The sequence below is a fragment of the Triticum dicoccoides genome, chromosome 1A, assembly GCF_002162155.2.
Source record: "Triticum dicoccoides isolate Atlit2015 ecotype Zavitan chromosome 1A, WEW_v2.0, whole genome shotgun sequence".
NCBI classification, from domain to species: Eukaryota; Viridiplantae; Streptophyta; class Magnoliopsida; order Poales; family Poaceae; genus Triticum; species Triticum dicoccoides.
The window spans coordinates 596,927,653-596,934,683 of record NC_041380.1 but is presented as its reverse complement, the minus strand read 5'-3'; positions in this window follow the sequence as shown (position 1 = coordinate 596,934,683).

Here is a 7,031-nt window from a genome sequence, read left to right as displayed (position 1 = left end):
GGGCGGCGTCGAGGGCGCGGGCGACGGCGGGCGGCGTCGAGGGCGAGGTCGACGGCGGGCGGCGTCGAGGGCGAGGCAGAGAACGAGCGGAGAAATGGAGGCGACGGGTCGGGCGGTTGTATTTATAGCCCCCCCCCTTTAGTCGCGGTTGGGGAGGCGACCCGCGACTAAAGGGCCTTTAGTCGCGGTTGGGAGGCGACCCGCGACTAAAGGGTAATCCAGGAATCAGGCTTCCCCGGGTTGTCCGAGCGTAAAATATTCTTGTGTTTCTCAAAGTACGGAGCCACCAAGCTGGAATTGGTCAGTACAGTGTGGTGTGCTTCAGTCAGAGAATGGCCGTCCATACATATCGTTGATTTCCTTCCGATCGTGCCTTTTCCACTTAGTCTCCCCTCGTGCCGCGATCGAGGAAGACCAATCGGCTTATGGTCAGGAACAAAGTCAACACAAAACTCAATTACCTCCTCATTTCCATAGCCCTTGGCGATGCTTCCTTCTGGCCTAGCACGGTTACGAACATATTTCTTTAATACTCCCATGAACCTCTCGAAGGGGAACATATTGTGTAGAAATACAGGACCGAGAACGAAAATCTCTTCGACTAGGTGAACCAGGAGGTGCGTCATAATATTGAAGAAGGATGGCGGGAACACCAACTCGAAACTAACAAGACATTGGATCACATCGTTCTGTAACCGTGGTAGAACTTCTGGATTGATTACCTTCTGAGAGATTGCATTGAGGAATGCACATAGCTTCACAATGGCTACTCGAACATTTTCCGGCAGGAGCCCCCTCAAAGCAATCGGAAGCAATTGCGTCATAATCACGTGGCAGTCGTGAGACTTCAGGTTTTGGAACTTTTTCTCCGCCATGTTTATTATTCCCTTTATATTGGACGAGAATCCAGACGGGACCTTCATACTGCTCAGGCATTCAAAAAAGATGACCTTCTCTTCTTTGGTCAGAGCGTAGCTGGCACGACCTTGAAACCATTCCGGATGCCGGTCATCAGGGTCTTTCAAACGTTGCTGGTCCTGCCGTGCTTCCTTTGTATCATTTGTCTTCCCATACACGCCCAAGAAGCTTAGGAGGTTCACGCAAATATTCTTCGTAATGTGCATCACGTCGATTGCAGAGCGGACATCTAGGACTTTCCAATATTCTAGCTCCCAGAATATAGATTTCTTCTTCCACATGGCTGCGTGCCCGTCAGCTCCCTTCGGAACTGATTGTCCGCCAGGACCCTTTCCAAAGATGACTTTCAAATCCTTGACCATATCAAATACCTCAGCACCAGTGCGTTCCGCAGGCTTCGGCCGGTGATCTGCCTTGCCGTTGTAATGCTTGCCCTTCTTTCTTACTGGATGAATTTCCGGAAGAAATCGACGATGCCCAAGGTACACGTTCTTCTTACAATTTGGCAAATGTACACTTTCAGTCTCATGTAAGCAGTGCGTGCATGCATTGTATCCCTTATTTGACAGTCCCGAAAGGTTACTAAGAGCAGGCCAATCGTTGATGGTTACGAAAAGCAACGCTCGTAGGTCAAATTCCTCTTGTTTGTGCTCATCCCACACATGGACACCACCCCACAGCTGTAAAAGTTCATCAACTAATGGCCTTAGGTACACATCGATGTCGTTGCCGGGTTGCTTCGGACCTTGGATGAGCACTGGCATCATAATGAACTTCCGCTTCATGCACAACCAAGGAGGAAGGTTGTAGATGCATAGAGTCACGGGCCAGGTGCTATGGCTGGAGCTCTGCTCGCCAAAAGGATTCATGCCATCCGTACTTAGAGCAAATCTTATGTTCCTTGCGTCAGCTGCAAAATCTTTGAACCATCTGTCGATCTTTCTCCATTGCGTTCCATCTGCGGTGTGTCTCAACTCCCCGTCCGACTTACGGTCCTCTTTGTGCCATCGCAACAACTTGGCATGCTCTTTGTTCCTGAACAGACGTTTCAACCGTGGTATTATAGGAGCATACCACATCACCTTGGCGGGAACCCTCTTTCTGGGTTTCTGGCCCTCAACATCGTCACCAGGGTCATCGCCTCTGATCTTATAACGCAATGCAGTGCATACCGGGCATTCATTCAAATTCTCGTATTCACCGCGGTAGAGGATGCAGTCGTTGATGCATGCATGTATCTTCAGAACCTCTAAACCTAGAGGGCAGACAACCTTCTTTGCTTCGTACGTACTGGCGGGCAACTCGTTATCCTTTGGAAACATATTCTTCAACATTTTCAGCAAGTTTTCAAATGCCGAGTCAGCTACACCTGCCTCTGCCTTCCATTTCAGCAAATCCAGTGTGCAGCCCAGCTTTTTCAGACCATCATCGCATCCGGGGTACAGCGCCTTTCTGTGATCCTCTAACATGCGATCCAAATTCTCCCTCTCCTTTTCAGTTTCGCAGCGTCTCCGTGCATCAGCAATGGTCCGACCAAGATCATCAACGGGATCATCACGTGCCTCTTCTTCACCTTCCCCTTCACCTTCAGAGTCCTCCATGAAAGTATCACCGAAATGAGCAAGATAGCTTTCATCGATGAAATCATCCCCTTCTTCATCTTCTTCCATTATAACCCCTCTTTCTCCATGCTTGGTCCAACAATTATAGCTTGGCATGAAACCGTGCCGAAGCAGATGCATGTGAACATCTCTTGAGGAAGAGTAACCCTTCTGATTCTTACAGATAACACATGGACAGATAACAAAACCCCCCTGCTTGTTCGCATTAGCCACTACGAGGAAATCTTTCAAACCCGTAGTGAACTCGCCGGAGAGTCGGTTACCGTACATCCATTGCCGATTCATCTGCATTATTATAATATAAAATATATAATTAACCATCATGCATTTGTTAAACTAACTAGCTACAAACAATATAAATTAAACAATGAACTGCACACATGCATATTTTATCAATGACAAATCAAAGGTTCATCAAGTTGCTAACCGCGATCGAGGAGTGTGGCTCCAACACTTCATGTCATGTTTGTTTCATGCTCTTGGGGCATTTCATCAAACACCTTATGTGCATAAGAGGAACCAAAAGCAAACCTACACCCACTTGTGAAGAGAATGGCTCCAAATGGCTAAGTGTTGGCTGCTGGATGGGTATATATAGGGGAGGGGCTTTAGTTGCGGTTGGCCTGGCAAACCGTGACTAAAGGTGCCCGAAGGCCTTTAGTCGCGGTTGTCCTGGCCAACCGCGACTAAAGACCCTCACGTGCGCCAGCTGGCCACCGAGCGCCCTGGGCCCAGGCCTTTGGTCGCGGTTCACCTCCAGAACCGCGACTAAAGGTCCCATTAGTCGCGGTTCCTACAGCTTCGCGACTTATGGGGCTGGACGGAAGCCTGTTTTTCCACCAGTGAAGGGGCAAGGTCGCGCTGTAAGAACCGACCAAATCCAGAGAAATAGTTTTGGTTATCCTGTCTCTGCCGACGACAAAAAGATGCATGCCTGGGATGCGAGGGACATATTGCAGCCTGTCTGTAAAAACACTGTATGAAGTGCCGCCATACGTACAGTTATAGTACTGTACATTTTTTTAACATGACGTACAGTCATACATGAGGTAGTTATCGATGCGAAGAAAAAAAATACTTGAAGTAGTCTACCTAACCGACCGAGAATATACGGATTTCTTTGTCGCAAAAAACTGAGAATAATATTATTTTTTGACGGAAAAACTGAGAATAATATTAGTTTACCGTGCTAGCATGAAAGAATGCACTTCTTTTTCATTGCAAAAGACTTGGAATAGTACAGTACTAATTTGCTGCTAACAATAGCATGAGCGTGCATGCATGCTACTACCAGAAAGTGTGTGTTCTTTACTTCTTTTGTTGTTGTTGTTGTCTGAAAACAAATCATATTTCCTTTTTACTTCTTTGAATCTTGAAGGGGGGGCCCAAGGCGGTATATATTCAGCCCAACAACATTTTACAGCACGGATTACAAAATCCTGATGAAATGAAATGAGCTAGCGACTGAACTACAGGGCAACATCTAGTCGCATGAGCTGAGTTTACACAATTGAAAATTGCACTAGCTTTTTTTAGCCTAATCGTTTTTTCTAGCTGCTAGCTGGATGAGCATGATCTGACTAATCCAGGTCAAATCACTCATACTGGTTAGGAGATGCTATAATGCACGGATGGGCAGACACGTCCAGATCAACCAGACAACGTCCATCGTTTTCTGATTGACGGTCGGCGAGGCTGGTCAGTACTAGCTCTAGGCAAGCACTGACTATTTTTATTTGAGTTGAGTTGAGCCCTGTCTATATATAACACGCCATGGAGATCATATGCATTACTTACTGCTTACTGGGATAGTTCTTCTTGTTTAACAATCGATAATCTCACTTCATCTCATCCATGTATACTGCAGATAGTTATTGCGTGGCTGACCCATTGAATAATAACAAAGAAAAAAAGGGTAGCAGTATGACTATGTATCTGCATATGCATATGCATTATGTGTAGTGTTATACTATTCCTCTAGATCCCCAAATATGAAAACAGTGTTGTTCTCCTGTTGATTAATCAAATCAATGAAGGCATCCGTGATCCGTTAATTAATTACTGGCCCTGCCAGCTGCAGGAAGAGTATATACGACCGGTCCAAGGCTGTTTATTAGGATTAGGACAGGAGATGCCATGCCACGCATTATAATTGTCCTGAAATGAGCTAGGCTGTGCTATAAGAACCGACCGACCAGATTAACCGGTCGCATGTACTAAAGGGCAAAACAGAAAAGCATGTAAACACCGGGAGGGCCGTTTTGGCCTGAGATACATATGCTTCCTAATAAACAGTAAATTCAAAATAAATAGTAAATCAATTTCAAAAATTCGGTTTCTTTTTAGATGTACTTGTTAGTGTAACAAGTGTGCTTGTCAATTTTCATGTGAAACGGGGTGATGTTGCTTCGTCAGTGAAAAAAACAAAAAAAAGTATAACATTTGGAGAACACATTTGACATCGGAGCTCGCCGTCCAGATCTTTCCTCCGATGCTCGTTGTCGCTGCTCTCCCTTTAGATCTTGTGCTTGTCGCCGCCGGTGTGAGAGTGGAGAGAGGGGAGAGTGAGCGGTGAGAGAAGGATGAGGGGAGTTATGGCAGTGCATTGGGAAACAACGCGTTGCATCGCTCGGGCCTCGCTGTGAAAAAATGGTCGATTCAGACGTTTCTCTAGAGCTAGACCCCCATGTGATTTAAGGTTCTTATGGGCCAAGATTACGGTACAACTCAGACAACCAAACGGCCCAAAACTACATCCAGCTAGGCTTGCAGACCCTAATGCAGGCTACCAACCGTGTCCAATGAAAACACATCTGAGCGAGAGAACGATAAGTCGTGGTCAGCCCAGACATCGCAATTAGGGAGGAAGAGAGTATATACTTGCCAGTCTAAAGACAGGAGATGCCATCCATTATTGCGTCCTGTGATGAGCCAGAAATATGCTGTAGCCCTGTAAGAATCGACCGACCAAATTAACCGATCGAGGGGATTTTAGGCCGACGACAAAATGACAAAGGGAAAAGCATGTACGCGCACATGCCTGCCATGGGAGGGATAAATACTCTCTCCATCCCAGTTTACAAGTCCTACGCATGTATCTAGATCGTTAATTTGACCAACTTAATAAGAGCCATACATTACAAAAAATATATCATTAGAAACTTTAGATATTCTATTTTCTAATGACATAATTTTTATGTTAAATAATTTATTTTATATAAGTTAAATTGATGATCTAGATATACGTGTAAGCCTTGTAAACTAAGATGAAGGGAGTATACAGCAATGCCGCCGTACGTACAAACAAGTTATATACTACTAGTATTACAAACTAGGTTGGCAAACCGGAAACAAGTTATTTGAGTTCAGTGTATTCACAGGTAGGTGTTCCCAATATATATAGGGCGTATTTGATTCATATATTTTTTTAAATGCGGGAATATGAAAAACAAATGAATAGAATGGCATGCCATCTTGAATACTATGGAGTTACAAGGGTGTTTTTTGTTGTTGCAAAAAATGACTAGGAACAACTAAAGTTCACTCGAAATATAAAACACCCCAAACATAATAAAAATTGCACCGATGTCTCTGGACCACCAAACGATCATTACTGCCGTCATAACGAGCCGATGACACGTGCTCCCTGTATTGGAGCTGGCCTGACCTTGTTGATGACAACTGGAAAGTCGTCATGCACGTATCCCTAGATCACCATACCTGAGTCGTACTAGTCGCCATTGTCGAATCCCTGAATCGATCTGAAGCGCTTGAAAAAACCATAATGTCGCTGGCCCAAGGAGATGTGTATCGATCAATGACAAATCCTAAAACTATCCAACTTGTACCACATACTCGGAGACCCAAATCCAGGGTTCCTCCATCCTCCCGCCGCTGCAGCAGGCGGAGGCTAGTGGAACTGCGCAGTGGCGACGGGCGGTTGAAGGGAGCCTCCTAATCACCTCCTAAAATTACAAAAAAAACCTATAAAAACTGTTCGGAGTATATATAATTTCCAAAGAGGTTGGAGCGATGAATTTCTTTTTCTATAAAATCTAGTGCAGATGAATGCTAAGGGGGAAAATGCCATGGTTTGCCATGCAGGATCAAACAACCCACATGGAAACAATTCCCAAGGTTTAGAGTCCTCTGAAATTTCTCTGCAAATCCTCTAAAGCCCTCGGGTGCTTGCAGGGTGGGCCTGTTGGCTCTGTGTACTCTCGGTACATGGTAGATTTCACTTTTTCTCTCTCTCTCTCTCTCTCTCGAGTACACACGTAGTGATTTTTTTTTTCGATCTACCTTTTTTTTGCGGGGGATCTACCTGTATTTGTACTGTTGTACAGCAGTAGGCGCGCGCGTCCAGTCCACGGACGGGCACGTACGCCAGCTGTTTATCCACACAAGTACGTACGTACCCAGCTGGATCGGGAGACTGCCCACGTAATCACGTACGCACGTTCGCACGCCAGCTATACAATGTTCCTTTTT